The sequence below is a fragment of the Leptonychotes weddellii genome, chromosome 8 (genome assembly GCF_054177405.1).
Source record: "Leptonychotes weddellii isolate Sample4059 chromosome 8, ASM5417740v2, whole genome shotgun sequence".
Classification (NCBI taxonomy): Eukaryota; Metazoa; Chordata; class Mammalia; order Carnivora; family Phocidae; genus Leptonychotes; species Leptonychotes weddellii.
In genome coordinates this window covers 70,592,930-70,614,025 of record NC_138376.1, presented here as the reverse complement: position 1 = coordinate 70,614,025, position 21,096 = coordinate 70,592,930, and positions in this window count along the sequence as shown.

The following is a 21,096-nucleotide window of genomic DNA, read 5'->3' as shown; positions in this document are numbered from 1 at the left end:
AAATACAAAATAATAAAATAGGAAATCTTTAAAAACGTAAGAAAAAAAAGTAGTGATTATAAAAGCACACAATTAAAAATGAAAATGACCAAAGAAGAATAAAAGGACATTGAAATACTTATAAGATGATAATTTGTGGAGCTAGAGACATGGATCAGTTGCATATTAATTTCAAATTGCCTATGATTTTTTTTCATTTCAAAGCAAATAATATTCTGAAAAACTACATTACCCATAATGTCCCCTATAGCATCAAAAATTGCTGGTTCATTAAAAGTGAATCAGTACAACCATGAAAAACCACAGATTAGGAGGAGATATTTGCAATGCAGATTATTAAGACTTTATAAAGAATTTACAAATCCACATGGAAAAAAGCTGATAACTTAATAGAAATATAAGCAGAAGACTTGAGAATTACCTTGGTGAAGAGAATATCCTGATGATGAGTGAACATATTGTTCAGCATTATTAGTCATCAGGGAAATACCCAGTTAAACTATGATAAATTACAAATATGCACCAGAAGACTATTTGTTGGCAAAGAGGTAGGGAAACCAGAACTCTCATAAGCTGCTGCTAGAAGTGTAAATGAGTACAACCACTTGCAAACACTGTCAGCATGTATTAAAGTTGAAGACAGGCAAATCCTACAAACCAGTAATTTTCTTCCTATGTAGACACACAACAGAGATAGGTAAATATGTCCTCCCAAAGATATATACAGAAATATTCATAGTCACTTTATTCAAGATAAGCAAAAGCTGGAAAAAACTTAAATGTCCATAAACTGTATAATACATAAATAAATTGTAGTCAGTTCATAAAGTAAGAATGATGAACTAATGCTTCTATTCATGGTGAAAAAAAAAAGAAAAAAAATAACTGCTTCTAGCAAAATCTTGGATCAATCCCATTGAAAATAAGGATCAAAAAAAGCCAGACATTATATGACTTCAATTATATAAAGTTCAAAAACAAGCAAAAACTTTCTATGGTGATAGAAATCAGAATAGTGGTTACCTTTGGGGGCATAAAGAATGAATGGAAGATGGCGAAAGAAGACTTCTGAAGTGTTGATAACGTTTCATACATTCATCTGGGTTATGCATATATTGTGTTTAACTTATAAAAATGCTTCCAGTTGTTGCTAAGATTTCTGTTCTTGAATTCAATGTTTTGTTTTGTTTTGTTTTTCCCAGAACCAAATTTGAAAGCATGCTTTTAAAACTTTAAGACACCAATAGAAAGATAGCTAAAATTTATGGTTAGGTAATTTTCTTTTTCTTTTTTTGTTTAAGATTTTATTTATTTGAGAGAGAGAGAAAAAAAACCTGAGGAAAGGCAGAGGGAAAGAGAGAAGCAGGCTCCCCATTGAGCAGGGAGCCCAATGCAGGGCTCGATCCCAGGACCCTGGGATGATGACCTGAGCCAAAGGCAGATGCTTAGTTGATTGAGCCACCCAGGCACCCCTGATTAGGTAATTTTCAAAGGAAAATAAGCAAATGGTTTTTTCAGAAGAAAAATTAATATAATAATATATAATATTATAATAAGATACCATTTGTTAAGTATTTGAAGATAAAGAATAATAGCATATCAAGGTTTTACGAGGCTGTGGTGGAATGACATTCTAATATATGGCTGTAAAAGAGCACTTTTCTTAAGAACAATTTGGCAATTTATTTAAAACAAACAATGAACAACTTTTTTTTTTTTTTTTAAGATTTTATTGTTAGGTAAACTATACCCAATGTGGGACTCGAATTTCCAACCCTGAGATCAAGAGTTGCATGCTCCACTGGTTGAGGCAGCAGGAGCCCAGAAAAACTTTAAATGTCCATATTCTTAAAGTTGTTTTTTTTTTTTTTAAAGATTTTATTTATTTATTTGAGACAGAGAGAATGAGAGACAGAGAGCATGAGAGGGAGGAGGGTCAGAGGGAGAAGCAGACTCCCCGCCGAGCAGGGAGCCGGACACGGGACTCGATCCTGGGACTCCAGGATCATGACCTGAGCCGAAGGCAGTCGCTTAACCAACTGAGCCACCCAGGTGCCCCTAAATGTCCATATTCTTGAACTAATTGTTTAATTCTTAGCTTTTTATCCAAAGATCAATTCAAATAAACAAAGATATCAACACAAGATCTTTGTAAGAGAAAAATCCAATAGATTATGATATAACATGCATACTTTTCAAACATTAAAAACATGTTGACAATAATATTTAATAACACTGGAAAATGATGAAAAATGTCATTGTTGTAAGTTGTAAGATGGCATGTATGATAGGAATCCTATTTCTGGGAGAAAAATGTATGCATATCTGCATACACTGTACTGAAAAGGACTTATAAGTATCCCAAAATTATAATTATCTCTGATTAATTTTCTATATTATTAATTTGTGTATTAAACAGAAAATAATTTTATCTAAAACATGTATTTGTGCAGCCAGGTTTAAGTGTAAAAATATACAAGATCCTAAAATCCTGGGTCCATCGCTTCTCGGCCTTTTGGCTAAGATCAAGTGTAAAATCCTGAGTCCCTGGTCACCCTGCGATTTTGTTTGTTTAGAGAATGGCGAGGATATATTTTAACATTCACTGATCTTGCTTTTTATGGTATTGTTACTGTATATTTCCAGCGCTTAACTGGAGGGTTTGGCATGTGGAACACTGGCTAAGTTTCAGTCCCCACTCACCCTGTACACTGGGTGTTCTTCTGCTGGGCACCCTCAGCATAGCCATCTCCAGTCGTCTCATTATGTCTTTATGACCATGCAAGTCCACTGCATGATTTTCTATCGAGATTCTGATGTTCTGAACAGCCACCATTGTCACTAACCCAGAACTGCTATCAATCATAATTTATTATAACCTTGAACTCACTTCCAAATATAGATTAAACATTTTTCAACTATCTGTGAATGATATCTCAGAGTAAAACCTATGAGACAACCTTGGATACATTCCTTTGATTAGTGACAGTTTCTTATCTCAGTCAAAAAAGCATTGAGATTATTTAGGAAGTCAGCTCTACTTTAATAAATGACTCTTACTGGTGTTCCTAGTCCTTGAATTCATATATGATGACTATGCCACACACTCTTGACTTCTATACACATTCCTTGTCATATTAAAAAGTAAGGAATGGAAATTAACACTTATTAATCACCAAGCTCATGTCAAGCACAGTGCTGGACACCTCATTATGTAAAAATATTTCATTCTTATAATGACTCCTGAGAGGTGGGAAAAATCATTTTTTACTGAAGATGGAAAAATAAAGCTCAGAAAGTTAGGGAACTTCAAAACTACAAAAAATAATATGTGGCAGACCTGGTATTTGAATATTTATGCCTAACTCCAAAGATCCTGATATTCTAGGTGTGCTACAGTGGATAACCTATATGTGCTGAGAACCTAAAACTTCCATTGGGAGGCAGCACAGTATAATAATCAGGAACTTAGGCTGAGGAGTCAGACGACCCGTCTGAATGCTAATTTCAATGCATTGGCTATATGACTAGAGTAAGGAAAGTTATTTAACATCTCTTAGCACTACTGTCTGGGTATAAAAGTAGTTTATACCCTATCAGATTATTATGAGGATTAAATTAATTAATCTAATTTTTGAAATTAATTAATGAAAAGAATTTAGTGCATGACACTTGGTAAGCATTTAATAATTGTTAACTTTACCTCCACTTTTGTTTCATCCTTATTATTATTATTAAATGTTCATTTTCAAGATGAGCAGTACTCTGCTTTATTTTGAAAGATGGAATCATCTTGTGATTTGCTGTAAAGATAGGGAATTCAGTAGACACATTTACTGAAATATGTTTCTATCGATAACTATAAATGTTCCAGACTACTGCTGAATTTTTTCCTCATGCTTCTTGCTGTACTTATTTATGCTTGCAGGAGGTATGAAGTAATGTAGAGGCTTATCAAACCTTTATGTTTTACCAATTTTAATTTTATTCCTACAAATTAAAAGATGCCAGGTGGTAATAACATTGATCTAATAAATTCTCTATTTTAGATCTATACAAAAAGATAAGTATATATTACTAAAATAGATATTTCTGAACAGATGTTTTTTTTTAAAGTTTAGAGACAAATTCAGTTAATAATTTCTAAAGAATATTAGAAATAAAAATATTCAGAACCAAGTTACACATTAATATCAAACTTCTATGGATGAGTGACTTCGTAGAGATTTCGAAAATCCTTCAGCACTGAAACTTTCACCTCTGCTTTTGAAAATTTAATCTTTCATTCGAACAGGACTCAAATTTGATTTTTTTAACTCCAAATATATAGTAATATATTTCCACAATATAGTTCCACAATTTCTTTCCACAATATAGTTCCACAATTTCTTACCTTGTATTAAATGCAGGAAATTAGAAAAGCATTTTATGTCTCCTCATAATACAGATTTGTTGATATTTAAGTTCTTAATCATTTCAAAATTATTTCACTTCCCAAATGCATATGGCTACTAAAAAAGAATACTGATACTCTGTCTCATCTATAAGATATAGTTTCCTTTCTTCTTGGTTATCGTGGTTACATTTTCTTTTCTTGAGGTACTTTTTTTTTTTAAAGATCACTTGAGACATTTTCTATTTGAATGAATGCATTTGAGTGGAAAACAACAAAAGCCACAGAAAATTAGAGTGAGTCTAAAGTGAAGAGACTGGCTCATTTTTTCTCCTTATCTTTGCTTAACATAAACTTGGTAAAGAATCATTTAGTGTATCTATGGCCATTTACAAAAGAAAAAGATTTCTTACAATTATGTTTCCTTAGAATTTATAGCATTATGCCTATAATGTGGTTCAAAGTCCTTTGAGAAGCCTATTATAGAAACAAATATAAGAATTATTCATTTGTTCATTTAGCAAATATTTATGCAAAACCTACCATGAGCCAGGGTATTTCTTGGCTCTGGGACAACAAAGAACATGATATCTGTTCTTCCAGCACTTTTGTACAAGGTGAGATGGGCAAATATTCAATAAGTAACAAGTTAGAAAAAAAGAGTCAACAAAATAAGCTCAGATTGCAGTTAGTTTTATGAAGAAACTAATATTGATTGAGCTTGAAGGAGGAAAATAACTGTAGATTGCTGCAGTGGTCAGGGTTACTTGGATTGAGATCTGAGAGCTAAGAAACAAGAGGAGCCTGATACTTGAAGATCCAGTTTAGAGTATTTAAGACATTAAGAAAGATCCTCTGAAGTAGAAAAGAAAGAAAATATGATTGTAGTATAGTGTACTATAGTGTCTGATAGAAAGAAGATACTGTGATCAAAACAGATTCCTGGACAAAGTGGTTGGAGATCAGGTCTTGTAAAGGCCTGCAGGGTTTTCATTGTAGAGTTTCAGCAATATACACTAGGTGTAATTTTCCTTTTAAAAAGATCACTCTAGCTTCTCATTTGAGAATGGGTTCTATTGAAGAAAGGGGATTTGGGGAATTTTATTATTGTGGTTGTGCAGGTGAAAAAGATAGTGACTGAACCCATGGAGGTTGCAGAGGAGATGGAGATAAATGGATAGGTATGAGCTATAATTTGGATAGAACCCATGGTGAATGAAATTTCCAGGTCTGAGTGATATAGAGGACTCAAATATGACTTAGTTCTGAGTAATTGGGTAGTTATACTGTCAGCTACTGAGGTAGGGTGGAAGAGTTTGGGGCAACTAGTGACTCTTACTATATCAATAATGTTTAATATCATCACCTTCCTTATTTCATATTTATTTTCTAGCCAAGTAGAGAGATGTTGTTTTGATCAAATTAATATATGTTCTTAATTCCCATTACTAAGAATTAGCTGGATAGAGGAAGTTCTCTAAAGAAGCTTCTGTTAGGAAGCTATTACAGTGTTCTCTTCAAGGCATAATAATCAATACAAGCAATTTAGAAAAATCTCAAGTTTTACAAACATCCAGATTGGTAGACTATAAGAGTGTTTATTAATAACTGAACTCTAAAGAGAATAATAATAAAACAATGTAATACATTAAATAAGTAAAAGAAAAATTAAATAATGTAATACATTAAGTAAAAGAAAAATTAAAATCCCTCCCTCCCCTTCCTCTTTGCATAATTTTATTTAAGCCACGGTCCTTGTTTTAATTATCTATTGCTGCATTACTGATAAATTACTAAATCTCAAAATTTAGCAATGTAAAGTGACAGCAGTCATTAGCTTTGCTCATAAATCTGTACTTTCTGCAGTGCTTGACAGAACGGCTTTTCTACTTGGTGCTGCATCAGCTGGGATGAATTAAGTGAGGCTGAAGGATTCACTTCCCAAGGTGGCTTACTCACATAGCTGCCACATTTGGTGTTGGCTGTCAGCTGGGAGCTCAGAGACGGTGTCATCTGGGTGCCTCAGTTCTTCACATGAGCCTTTGCATAGGTCTGCATGTGTGTCCTCACAAATTGGCAACTGATTTCAGTGAGCAAGTGTTCCATAAGACCCAAATGAACACTGCAAGACTCAGAAGTCTCGAAACATTCTTGCAGTATTCTTTTGGCCAAACAGCTCACTGAAGACAGCCCAGATTCAAGGGAAAGGAAATTGGACTCTACCTCTCAGAAGTTGCAAATAATGTATGGTCATCTTTAATTTACCACAAACCATCTTAATAATTCCACAGTGCTGCTAATAAGTAAATAAATGAATGTATTTTAAAAATTTCATTTTGCTGCGCTACCTTCTTGCACTAGTTGCTTATTAGGGGCATTCCCAGTGAACTTTCTGTGGGTGCTAATGAGTATGCTTATGGGCCATTGAAGATTTGAAAAAGGAAATCCATACATGCAGATAAACTATAAGCAGGTGATTATGACAAACCAAGTTTTCAAGTAGAATTTCCATTACAGTGATTCAATGCTAGAAAACAAATTGAAATGCCAAATAATGTTCAATTGAGTTGTGTCCTCAGATAACATTTTTCTAATTGCAGTTCTTGCTTTAGAGAACAGCAATTAGAAAATTACATATGCCGAGAAAAGAGGCCCAGAAAAGGCCTTGAGATTCTGGCTCACCATTGTTAATGAAGTCATACAATCTGTCTTTACTTATTAAGTTTTTTAAGCAGAGAACAGCTGAAAAGTAAGGCCCATTTAAAATGAAATTACAGAAAAGCAGAAAAGACTTTGATAAATATATTTGAAAGAGTAGTATTTTTTCACCTGTTCATGTGGTGAACATCTGTGGTTTTTTGGCAATTCGTGTTTTCACTCTAAAAGAATCTTCCTAGTTCAAAGACTCATCCTCCCTTGTATCCATTTCTTTGAAGTGTTCCCTTGGATCCCTTAAACTATGGGTAGCCAAATGATTTTGGCATGTGGGATATAGATTCATTACAAATGGAGTCTCAGGATTCAATATTTTATCTTTTAGCTTGTCACTACCTGCTTAGACTTTTAACCAGGTTGTTTGACCACTTAGCCTTGCAGTTAAGCAGAAATGCCACTTTCACAGGCAAAACAATAGTGTAACATGAGAGTCTTTTCACATGAAAAGAAATGGAAAAAAAGGTAGTGAGAGTGTTAACTGATGGTGATAATAGATAATAGACAATAAAGGCATGCATGCTGGTAGAGTAAGGTTTTCTGATACACTAAAATGAAAATGATTACACTACCTAATTTTGGAGATTGTCTATAGTGAAATGCAGCTTGCTTTTTGAGATTTTTAGGAGTAAGTTTAAAACCCCCTTAATTTAAGTTATGACTTCAAAACCAAATATTCTGATGTTCACTGCTAAATCATACAAACAGCATCTATATAAGGGTTGGATGTCCAGAACCATTATGTACATTTTCAATCATATTATTAAGTTAATAAAACCCAGCCATTATCAATTATGTACGCATATACTATTCAGGGTTACTAGGTTTTACCAAGCCTTAGAGTAATCACAACTCTCTAAAGATCTGCCAACATCTATTTACAAACAACCTCAGATTTTCTATATATCTTGTTAAATAAATATTGGCTGGCCTGCATTAGAAATACTGATTCCATCCTGAATTTTTTTTCTGAAATTGTGCATGGTAAGAAATTTTAGGAGGACCATATTATTACAATATGCATTTATTAGATTGTTCTATGCTTTTCCCTTACTTTAACTAAGTTATTCCTCAGAATTTTTACTAAATGAATATTTTAAATATTTTTCTTCATGGAAAGGCCACAATGTATGTAGAGTGCTAGAGCTAGAGCTTTAAAAAAGGAAAAGGATGATCAAAACTTAGGTAATGGAGTAATTCTTCTAAATATTCAGCCACGTATTGAACTGATCTTACTTCTATGATTAAAGCCCTCATATTATTACCTCATTTATTGTCCAGAACATTTTAACCCAGTGATACGCAGCATAATTGTTAAGGTAATTTTATGTTTTGTATTCAGTTGACTAATGTATTTTGATTCAAGGCACCAGATTGTGATAGATGACCCTCTTTTTATTTTTTGAGAGAAAAGATAAGACCTTACATGTTTCATCTTTAAGATAGGAAAATATGTCTGTTTAGCATAATTTAGTGTTTACTGTTTAGTATTCTCATAGGCAACTCATTTCTACATATAGAAATATTTACCTATGTTGCTTTACCTTAGTAAGGACATAATAAGGATAATTTGTACTGCATCATGACCATTTGTTCTTTTTATTATTCTTCTAAATTGTCTATAGAAACATACATATTTATAAGCTGAAACTATAAGGTGATTAATTTTAGCATACATATTTTTAGTTCTTTTCCTCTTGAAAATAATCATCATGCTTATAGTAATGATTGCTAACATGTATTGATCAATTAGTATGTGCAAGGTGACATTTTAAAATCTTTTATTAACTCATTTAAGACACACAAAATCCATGAAATATATGTGCTATTGTTATACCAAATTTAATTTGGGGGAAGTAAAGTACAGAAAATCTAAGATATTATCCCAAGATCCACAGCTTATAAATGTCAGAGTCAAGATTTGAACCCATGGAGTCTGATTCTAACTTTATAAAATTTAACTCTGCTGACTCTACTACTTGAGAAGCCCAGCTCCTGGTTAAAATCTTTTATGTCGTTTCTCAGGCTTGACAATAGGCAGTTACAGAGGCTTTACCTGGCAGGCCTCATGGATAAAGTTGCCCACCCCCCCCCCCTTGCTCCAGTATCCTATCACACACACACCAGACTTGGTGCACAGCTAGAATATTGCAGTTGCTCTCAAGGGAATTGTAGTCAAGGACTCAGTTTTCCTTGGCCAGTCATGCTCTTAGGAATATTTATATTATATACATATATTATAATATCCCATTCCTAGCGCGGGCATCTCAGTCCTAGATCTCTATGTGAGTCCTTGGACAGAGGTCCTTCTTCTAGAAGAGGAGAGAGGAAGGGGAAACCTTGAAGACACTTTTCCCCACTTTGACTCAGTATCCAATACTTTTCTACAACTAGCCCTTTTCCTTATCCTCCTCCCAGCCTCGGGTTCATAAAACTGCTGGAGCCTTTTGTTCAGGGTTCCCTCACTCATAAGACAACCCTCACATATGCACTGATCTATGTAACCCTCAACTGATGCACCCTTCCATGGGAGAAAATGGAACCAGGGGAATTGGCACCTTCTCCAGTTAAGACTATTGCTTATACCATGGCAGTAAGTAATTAAAGGCTTAACTCTTTCATTTTTGGCTTGCTATTTAATGGGCTCCTCTGACACTTTGGCAGCTCATCTGAGCTCCTGACACTGCTTGATATAGTCACTGTTGTGATATAATCAGATCTGGATTTCAGAAAGTTCATTCTAACTAATACAGAGAAATGATTGAAGCAGGATGAGACTAGGAGTCTGGGAAATCTAAGTGAAACCTGATACTGTCATAGATTAGGTTAGTGAAGTGTGATGGAGAAAAGTAAGCATATTAGAGATATATTTAATAGGTAGAATTAACAGGGTTCAGTGATTGAAGGTAGAGGAGTGAGGATGAGGGAGAGATTAAGGATGTGTTATGTCAAAATTCATGTTGAAGTTCTAACACCCAGTACCTCAGAATGTGAGTGTATTTGGAGATAGAGGGTCTTTAATGTGTTAAAGTGAAGCCATTAGGGTGGGCCTAATCCAATATGATTGGTGTCATTATAAGAAGACACAGGTACAGAGGGAAAATCATATTAAGAAACAGGAAGACACAGTAGTCCTCCCTTATTTGAAGGGGATATGTTCCAAGACCTCCAGTGGATGCCTAAAATCACAGATAATACTGAACCCTATACATACTGTGTTTTTCTTCCTATTCCTAAATATGATAAAGTTTAATTTACAAATTAGGCACAGTAAGAGTTTAGCAACAATAACTAATAATAAAATAGCACAATTATACTGTAATAAAAGTTATGTGAATGTGTACTCTCTAAAAATATCCTCTAGTACTATACTCTCATCTTCCTGGGATGTGAGATGATAAAATGCCTGTGTGTGAGATGAAGTGAGGTAAATGATGTAGGCATTGTGACATAGCCTTAGGCTACTATTGACTTTTCGATGATATGTCCAGAGGATCATCTGCTTCAACACCTTGATCTTTGACTTCATCTCCCAGAATTGTGAGAATATAAATCTGTTATATAAGCCACCAAACCTATGGTACTTTATTTTGGTAACCCTACCTAACCAATAGAGGGTGATGTCCATTTTTTTGAAACTAGATGTTTTGTAGTTGTGCTCCCTGATACTTGAAAGTTATGAGAAAGAGTGATCTAGGGAATGGGAATAAGAGCATACAGGTTCAATTGAGTTTGAGATGTCATTGAGCAATCAAATTGAGAAACCATGTATACAACTCAGTCAATGGAGCTAAAGCTCAGAGAGATGTCTGTACTAGAAATAACAGTCTGTGAATCATGACATAATATATAAAATATCATTGGAACCTTATACACAAGGTGAAATCCATCACTATATATATGTATATATATTTGGATATAATTGTGTAGACTTGTCCTATTTTTCTATGCATGCATGGTGCTATTAAGAACTTCCAACAAAGGAGTAAAGATAAAGGAAATGCCAGTACTTCAAGTATTTTACAAATGCTGAATATGTAAAGTGGTATAAAGACAAAATGCTTGGAACACAAGGCCAGGGTCATTGGAGATCTACAAGTGTTGTAATGAGTTAATCCTTATTTAAGCCTACCAAGACTTTCAAAGGAAAATGCAGTGAGCCTTAAATAACAAAGGAAACATTTAGGGAAAAGACCATTCATAATCATTCAGTGTACTTAAGTCCATTCAATGCTAGTTTATACTACTTTTACAATTCCATTATTGACTTATTATCTGTGACTATCATCACAGGAGAACAATAGGGATACAACAATACAAGAACATATTAGAGAAGCTGGTATGAGCAAAAATGGAACCCACACTTTCAGGGGCAAATAAGTCTAGGTCGTGTTCTATGGCAGCAACTGTATGCAGACTGTCCAAGGGGCTGTAGAAGCCAGAAAACAGGGTTTGTACTGACAGAAGAGGCCATCCTAGGGCACTTGGCTTGCAGTGACAAGGTAGTAAAAGAAAAGAGATTTTTAACTTTCTCTTCTCTTGATTCAACACATTGAAACATGTGAAAAGAAAAATTCAGATACTTAGAAAAAAGTGCTTGTTTCAGTCTCCTTACAATTTCACAGTGGGTAAAGTGACCTTTGATTTTAATCTAGGTGCTTGCTTTTCCTCTTTGGTTTGAGAAAACCAGGAGTTTTCTTTTAATAACTCTTTGCTCAAATTCTTGAATTCTTTTCCAATATACTTGACCCACATTCAATGTTCTCTGAAATTTTGAATTCCTTTTTCTAATTATGATGATGGCAGATTTTTGAGGTGTGGATTTATTTTTGTACTGGACACAGCTAAAGGTTTAACATTAGGAATCAGAACATAAAAATCATCAAAACTTTGCTAAGTTCTTTCCTGAAGTGTATGGAAACCATCATGCATTTCTGTTTACTTTTTTGAACATATAAAATGGACTATTGTAAACCATGATGCGAAAAAACATACTCAGCAATGGTAAAGCCTTTTCAGAATTAGCCTCTCCAAAAGTCTACAACTTTTCAAGTTGTTGGAGTGCTACTTAAAAATATCAAACTGCAAAGATGCACTTCTAGAAATTATAAGTAATTTGTGCATCAAACAATAAGTACAATAGTACTATACAGTAAATTGGACCAGCTGCCTATGCCTACCATTACAGCTGGTTGCAAAGTATATAATTTATGTTTTCTTTTTTTTTTTTTAAAGAATTTATTTATTTATTTGAGCCAGAGAGAATGAGAGAGAGAGAGAGAGCACATGAGAGGGGGGAGGGTCAGAGGGAGAAGCAGGCTCCCTGCCGGGCAGGGAGCCCGATGCGGGACTCGATCCAGGGACTCCAGGATCATGACCTGAGCTAAAGGCAGTCGCTTAACCAACTGAGCCACCCAGGTGCCCCTAATTTATGTTTTCTGCAGTAGAAAGTGGGAAGGTTTTTTAAGACTGTGTTCATGCTTTTATAAAGAGCCTTTTCCTGTTTTATTTTTTTAACCATTGTAAGCTCAAAAGAGGTGGTATTTTGCCATTATGTTTAATGTTAATCCATTTCTATTGTAGTTGAAGGGCCTATCAAAGCACTTTGCCTATGACCTCTTATTTCATCCTTGTAAGTAGATGAATTAAATACATATTTATCTTCATGTTTTCCTTAAAATATGGGTTTACTTTATGTTTAAAGAAAGGCATTGACAATGACTAATAAAGGATACTTGATAACAAATAATTGGCTCTTAAAATTCAGCAAATGGCATATGTTAATTTAAAAAGTTAAAAAAAACAATGTCTTCTGTTGCCAAACTCAACAAGCTTCAGAATGCCACTGTTGTAATTCATTTTTCTATTTCTTAGCTCTGCACATTTTTACTTGATAACAAACAATATGAGGTATATTTATATATTAATCATTGGTTTCCAGTGTGTATAGCAGAATGGCTCAGAATCTGGGGAAAAGATCAGATGTAGAACAATTGTTTAGAAAAGTAATCTCTGACAAATTTATTTTGTGTTAAAATAAGTTTTATTTTACTACCTATTCCAAGTAGTATTTGAAAAACAAATGAAAGTGTACATTAATAACTGTAATATTTAGTTGGCAAAACAGTGCTGAAAGTTTCAATCTTTTTACCCTTATATAATTTTGTTCAATGGCAAAAATGTTAATGGTTTATGAAATTTTACTGATGACTTTATAATTTTTAATAGTAAATTAACATAACCAATTTACATAAAGTTTAAGCTTTGAGGTATAAATATTCATGTTATCCAACTTTACTCAAACAATTATGCATTTAGAATATGGACAAATTAATCTTAAATAGATTGTATCCCTCAGTTAATGAAGATTCAAGTGACATGGCTTATGTATGATTTATATAAATGAAAAAATGGTGTCCTGATTGACTTTAGTGTAACTTTTAATATTAAAATGTATCTCCTAGAAGTAGAATGCAAATGTGTAGTTGAACATCTAATAAATTTCTGTGAAGAATATTTCCAGTTTTTGTTTGTTTGTTTTTATTTTTGTTTTTCTGGTTATTTCACTCACTCATTTGGCTTTAATATGGTTCTTTTTTAATTAACTAATAGTGACAAAAATATACTTTCAACATTTTGCCCATGACTCCCTGATGAAAGGAACTGACACATAATGGGAGCATATCTCCTGTGTACGTACACCAGTCCAGGTGGGGGGCTCTGAATATGTGGCAGAGAGAGATTCCAGACCTATTGCAGAATGGAGTTGGGGCAAGATAAAATTAATGGGTTGCCTCTTCAGAAAAGCAGCCTCCTAAAAGAGCTTTCTCCAACCCTTAACGTGCCACCAATTAATAAGGTGGTGGGGAGGAGCAACTTGCCAATAGCCTAAGTTAGCAGGTAAATAAAGGGGGAAAAACAAAAGCAAAGGTTCATTTAAAGTGAACCCTTAGAATACTATTATCCCATTTTTGAACAATAGTTTTTACTTATATATAATTATGAAATTACCATATTTATATAATTTTACCTAACTAGGTCCTATGCAATGTGAAGAAAATATTCCACATTTGAAAAAAAAATAAATCTAATTGTTAAACAGGATCTCAGAAATATAATATTGACACTAAAAGTAAGTTCATGGTCTCATTAAAACTTACAGAAATGTACATACAATTTTAGTGACAAAAAGGAAATGTCAAATTTCTTTTCCATGTTTTATCCCTTTAACTTTCTATTTTTAGGTCTGTCTTGGTTTACCTAAAAATATGGTAACCTCAAGCAGGTTATCCTCTTTGAGTCCATTATGCCATCTATAATATGGGAATAATATTAATTCTCCATTTTGAGGATTGAGAATATTGTAGATATCATCTATCTAATGAACTTAGTACAGACCTGTTATTGTACTGTGGGTTCTACTGTTAAAATCCCTGTGGTTTTTCACATTCCGTTGCTTTGTGTAAGAAAATGAAAGATGATTAACTTTTTAAATAATAAAGTAGAATATGATTCCTTCCAATAGAAAAGTAGGTAAGTAAATGATTGTTTTTGTTGTCAGCTTAAATAGTAATAACCTATGTTGTGGGACCTAAAAATCATGAAATTGGAATCAAGCAGATTCTGTCCAGTGCTATCCCAGGTATTAGTGACCTAGATTACAATTTATTTAACTTCCCTGAAAGTCACTACCCTCCCTGGAAAAAATATTAATTAAACCTTGTACTTAGGATTGCTGTTAAGATTATAAATATCGGGTGCCTGGGTGGCTCAGTTGGTTAAGATTATAAATATCAGAGGGCCTATATATATATATATATAGTTGGCCCCTCCCCACCCTGGTTCCACATTTTCTTCCTTGGTGGCGTCATAGACAGTAGATGGGGCATAGTCAGGTAAAGGAATCGAAAATAAGGGTCAAATAAGGGAAACAGAGCCCTCTGTGTGCCCCTAGGTCCCACAGGCTGTGGCTCCTTCTTTGAATCACTCTGTCCCTGGGGCCCTTGCACTCTGGGCCTGTGATAGGAATAGCAACTCTGAGGATCTCTGAAACGTCTTGCTTTGGAGAGAAGTCATTCTTCCTTTGTCTTAAAAAAGAGCTCCTGGCTTCTGTGGAAGTGGCTGACTAATATCCTTAGGAAGGGTTGGTTAGCCACACCCTTAGTGTTCTCTTCTGAGCACACTTTTTCATTTTTTCGATATGGATAGGCTGACAATTTTACAAATCTTTTTTTTTTTTAAATTTTATTTATTTATTTGACAGAGAGAGACACAGTGAGAGAGGGAACACAAGCAGGGGGAGTGGGAGAGGGAGAAGCAGGCTTCCCGCGGAGCAGGGAGCCTGATGCGGGGCTTGATCCCAGGACCCCGGGACCATGACCTGAGCCGAAGGCAGACGCTTAACGACTGAGCCACCCAGGTGCCCCCAATTTTACAAATCTTTAAGTTCTGCTTCCTTTTTGATTAAAATTTCATCTTTAATTCATTTCTCTCTTCTGGAATTTTATTATAAGCAATCAGGAGAACAAAAGCCACACCTTAAGCATTTTGTTGGAAGTAGCTTCAGCTAACTACCCAATTTCATAACTCGTGAGTTCTACCTTTCCCCAAAAACTAGGGCACAAACACAATTCAGCCAAGTATTTTTGGACAGCCTTTCCTCCAGTTTTACTTAACATGTTCCTCATTTCCTTCTAAGACCTCATCAGAATGACCTTTATCATCTATATTTCTACCAACATTCCAGTCAGGATTACTTAAGTATTCCTTAAGAAAATAGTGGTCTTTTTGTTTGTTAGTTGTTTTTTTTTTGCAGTGCCCCCACCCCCCAGGTCTCCTCTTTTCTTTCTGGGCCTTCCCCCAAATCATCATGGCAACAGTCCATTCACAACGATGTAAGCTTTTTTATAGCATGCACTTCAAAATTCTTCCAGCCTCTACACATTAGCTGGTTCCAAAGCCATTCCACATTTTTAGGTATTTGTACTAAATTCTGTCTTAGTCCATTTTGGCTGCTATAACAAAAATATTATTGAGTGGCTTAAAAACAAATATATATATTTTTTTCTAACAGTTCTGAAGGTTGGAAAGTCCAAGATCAGGAAGCCAGCAGATTAGGTGTATGGTGATGGCCCACTTCCTGGTTCACAGATGGTCATCTTTTTGCTGTGTCCTCATACAGCAGAAGGGGTGAGAGAGCTCTTTGGGACCTCTTTTATAAAGGCACTGACCATATTCATGTGAGCTCCATCCTCATAACCTAATCACCTCCCAAAGGCCCCACCTCCTAATACCACCACATTAGAGATTAAGTTTCATTTTATGAATTTTGGGGGAATGCAAACATTCAGTCTAGAGCAGTTTGGATCAGTCACTTATAGGCCTAGTCATTTCTACCCAACATGAGATAACTCTGATGGGCTTTTTTAGCTCCAGAGTATCTCTTTAGGGTCAGATAATATGTACTCACGTCTGCCTTACAGCTGGACTCTCTACTCACTTTTGCTTCTTTCATTTCCCTTTAACATCTGTTAATCCCAAAACCACTCAAAAATAAGTATTCTGCACACTAATTCATCTCAAATCTACTTCCAGAAGAATGCAATCTGTAAAAAATTTTCATGGACATCTCAAAATCAGTATTTTTAATGTGAACATTGCCCAGAAATTGTTTCCTCTTGTGGATTTTCTTATACATTACCTCCTGGTATAAAAATATAGGGCATGTGGGTGGCTCGGTCGGTTAAGCATCTGCCTTCAGCTTGGGTCATGATCTGGGGTCCTGGGATCGAGTCCCACATCAGGCTCCCTGCTCAACGGGGAGCCTGCTTCTACTTCCCCTTCCCCTGCTTGCCTGCTTGTGTTTCTCTCACTCTCTTTCCCTCAAATAAATAAATAAAATCTTTTAAAAAATAAAAATAAAGACCATATTTTCATTTTTTTTTAATTAGGCTTTTGTTTTGAGAAAATTATAGATTTACAAGTATTTGTAAGAAATAATACTGACAGATCCCACTACCTTTTACCTACTTTCCCCCACTGGTAACATTATGCAAAACTGTACTACATTATCATAACTCAGATATTGGCATTGATATAGTCAGTCTACAGAATATTCTCATCACTGAAAGATCCTTTGTGTTGTCCTTTTGTAGCCACACCTGCTTCCTCTCTGCCCCTACCTCTCCTTAATACCTGACAATCACTAGTCTATTCTCTATGTCGTAATTTTGTCATTTCAGGAATGTTATACAAGTGGAATCAAACAGTATGTACCTTTGAGGATGGGCTTTTTTTCATACAGTCTAATTCTCTGGAGATTTATCCAAATCAACAATGCTTTTATTTTTATTGCTGAGTAGAACTTCATGTTTTGTTTAGCCATTCACTTGTTGAGGGACATCTAGGTTATTTCCAGCTTGAGGCTCTTAGGAATAAAACTGATTCATAAACATTTGTGTATAGGTTTTTGGATGAACATAAATCTTCCTTTCTTTGGATAGATTCTTAGGAGTGCAATTGCTGAGTCACTTGGCAGATGCATGTTAAACTGCCAGTTTTCTACAGTGTCTGTACCATTTTAGATTCCCAACAGCAATATATGAGTGACCCAGTATTTTCACATACTTGCTAGCATTTCGGTGGTCTTTTTTTTTTTTTTTTTGCTTTGCTAAGAGGTATTTGGCAGTAACTCTTGAGGTTTTAATTTGCATTTACATAAAGATTAATGATGGTTAACATCTTTCATTTTATTTTTTAATTAATTACTTAAATTTTTAAAATTTCCAGTTGTTTATCTTCTTCAGTGAAATGTCTCTTCATGTCTTTAGCCCTTGTTTTAATTGGTCATTTGCTTTTTTCTCCAGTTGAGTTTTGAGAGTTCTTGATATATTTTAGATACTAGTCTTTTGGATATATAATTTGAAAATATTTTCTCCCAGTCTTTTACTTGCTTGTTCATTCTCTTGACAAAAACTCTCATAGAGGAAATATTTTTAATGTTAATGAAATCAAACTTATACATTTTATTTTTTTGTAGATCATGCTTTGTATGTCAAGTCTAATAATATTTTTACTAGGCCTAGATCTTTAAAACTTTTTCCTATGTGTTTTTATAAAATTTTTACACTTTATATTTGTGTTCATGATCCGTTTTTTTTTTTTACTTAATTTGTGTACAAGGTGTGAGATTTGGTAAGGATTATTATTTTTGCCTATTGATATTAAATTGCTCCAGCATGATTTTTTGAAGAGGCTGTCTTTTCATCAGTTTGCTTTTTCACCTTTGTCAAAATCAGTTGGGCTTTGAAAACTCAGTACCCACGAAATTGATAACCTAATGAAATAAACCAATTTCTTTTTTTTTATTATGTTATGTTAATCACTATACATTACATCATTAGTTTTTGATGTAGTGTTCCATGATTCATTGTTTGCGTATAACACCCAGTGCTCCATGCAGACGTGCCCTCTTTAATACCCATCACCAGGCTAACCCATCCCCCCACCCCCTCCCCTTTAGAACCCTCAGTTTCTCAGAGTCCATAGTCTCTCATGGTTTGTCTCCCCCTCCGATTCCCCCCCTTCATTCTTCCCTTCATAATTTGTCAAAACTCACTGTTTCTGAAATGTTGTTAGGAATTGCATTAAACTTGTATTTCAATTATAGATGAAGTTCAAAAGTCATCTTCTCCAAATCAATCAATATCTGTTATTACAAATATTTGAACAGTGTGAAAATCTGACTTTTTTGTGATATATGTCTGTTTCTCTCATTAAATTATAAAGTACTTTAGGGAAGGCAGTCTTTCAAAATTCATTCATATATTTCGGAGGTGTAGCTTCTTTGTGTGCAAGAGAAGATATTTAATAAGTCATTGCTTAATGAGTTGTATTATTAGTATAATTAACTTTAGCAGGTTACACTACACTCTCGAAGTTTATTTTCCAATACATTATTCATTACTCAAAATAATGCTATTCTTTTAAAACTTAATTCATACCCCTTTCTTCCACAATGATATTCTTCCATTATTACCTTTGGTGGTTTAGAAAATGCCTCTAATTATCTGATAATTAATTGCATGAAATCATCAAAACTGGGGCGCCTGGGTGGCTCAGATGGTTAAGCGTCTGCCTTCGGCTCAGGTCATGATCCCAGGGTTCTGGAATCGAGCCCCGCATCGGGCTTCCCGCTCAGCGGGGAGCCTGCTTCTCCCTCTCCCTCTGCCTCTCTCCCTGCTCATGCTCTCTCTCTCTGTCTCTCTCTCTCTGTATCTCTGTGTCTCAAATGAATAAATAAAAAAAAATCTTTAAAAAAAAAATCATCAAAACTTATTTTAAGTTTTGTGTGTGTCCTACTAGAACAGAATTGCTGATCATTATACTTGCCTAGAAATTCACATTTGTAAATTTATGTTAACAGATCAGATCTTTATAAGAGATAACTGGGAATTAAATCCATTGTATTTTTTTCTATCTGTTGTCTATGTAAAATCTAAGATTACAGCACACTGTCCAACATTTACTTTTCACCATACACTTTTCAAGGCAAAAGTACCTTTGTGAAGTTACTATCCATTTATTTTTTTTTCACCAGTTCAAAAGCCACCCATCGACCATACATAAATAAAGGTGCTCTATTATATTTTTATTGTGGGTTACATATTGCCACATGAAACTTCTTTTATCATTAATAATATCCCTCTCTTTTGTTGTGAATTCTTCTAGGTCAGTCTCTTACATAAATTCTGAAAAAACTTACCTGATTAGCTTATGGATAATACTCTGTTGTATCAATTAGTGGGGAATTAAGTCTACAATTTCTCTTGACAATGCTTTTATTGCCATTTAACCACTACTTAAATATTAATTTTTCTGTGGAGGGGGATATTTTGGGTTTTTTTGTTTGTCTTGTTTTGTTTTTTACTTTTTATATACTTTGGTTTTCCTCCCAGTTGTAGATTTCTGGAAATCTAAGGTATATAATATATTATAAAGACATGTTTATGATTTGATTTGAGTAATATTTATAACCCAAAAGCACACTGAATAGTCAGTTGTGACCCAGAAGCTATACTTTCAAAGCCTTTAGCAGCATCTTTGTACTATTCTTATCCTGAAAATATTGGCCAAACAACTATTCAAGGTATGTTTATGGTAATGAATATTCACATGATCATATAATGATAAAGAGCTAAACTCTATGGTGGTTATATGGTCTCCATTCAAATGTTTGGTACACCATTCTTATTATCCCTTTGTTAATTTAACCTTTCTAGGGCGCCTGGGTGGCTCAGTTGGTTAAGGGACTGCCTTCGGCTCAGGTCATGATACTGGAGTCCCTGGATGGAGTCTCGCATTGGGCTCCCTGCTCAGCAGGGAGCCTGCTTCTCCCTCTGACCCTCCCCCCTCTCATGTGCTCTCTCTCTCTCATTCTGTCTCAAATAAATAAATAAAATCTTAAAAAAAAAAATTAACCTTTCTAATATATATTAATAATGAAGATAGATTATTTTATTGAATAATTCTGTGATTTTAAAAAGTAGTCAAATTTCTCTTAGATCATATTTCAGTAAATATCGTGCACTTTTGAGAAATATATCTTTCTGTACCTCACTGCTATAAGGCACTGTATGTAAAGCATTTGGTATGTGCTTATAATGTAGTAAGCAATATCATAAATGTTACTTATTATTAATGGCATATCTTTAAAGATGAATGCTTTTTCCCATTCACAAGCTACATTGTACAAATTACTGCAATTATTTAGGAGTTACCAGTTACATCTGATTACTACTACTACTACTACTATTACTGCCATACTACTATCCTAGAAGAACAGGGTTACAGCATCTGAAATTTTTAAAGAGAGATGAAAACCTCAATGTTGAGTTTTTTTCTTCTAAAATACATGTATTATTACAAATAATATTTAATATATGTTCAATAATCTGTAATATTAATATTCCAACTGTTGAATTTGTTCATTT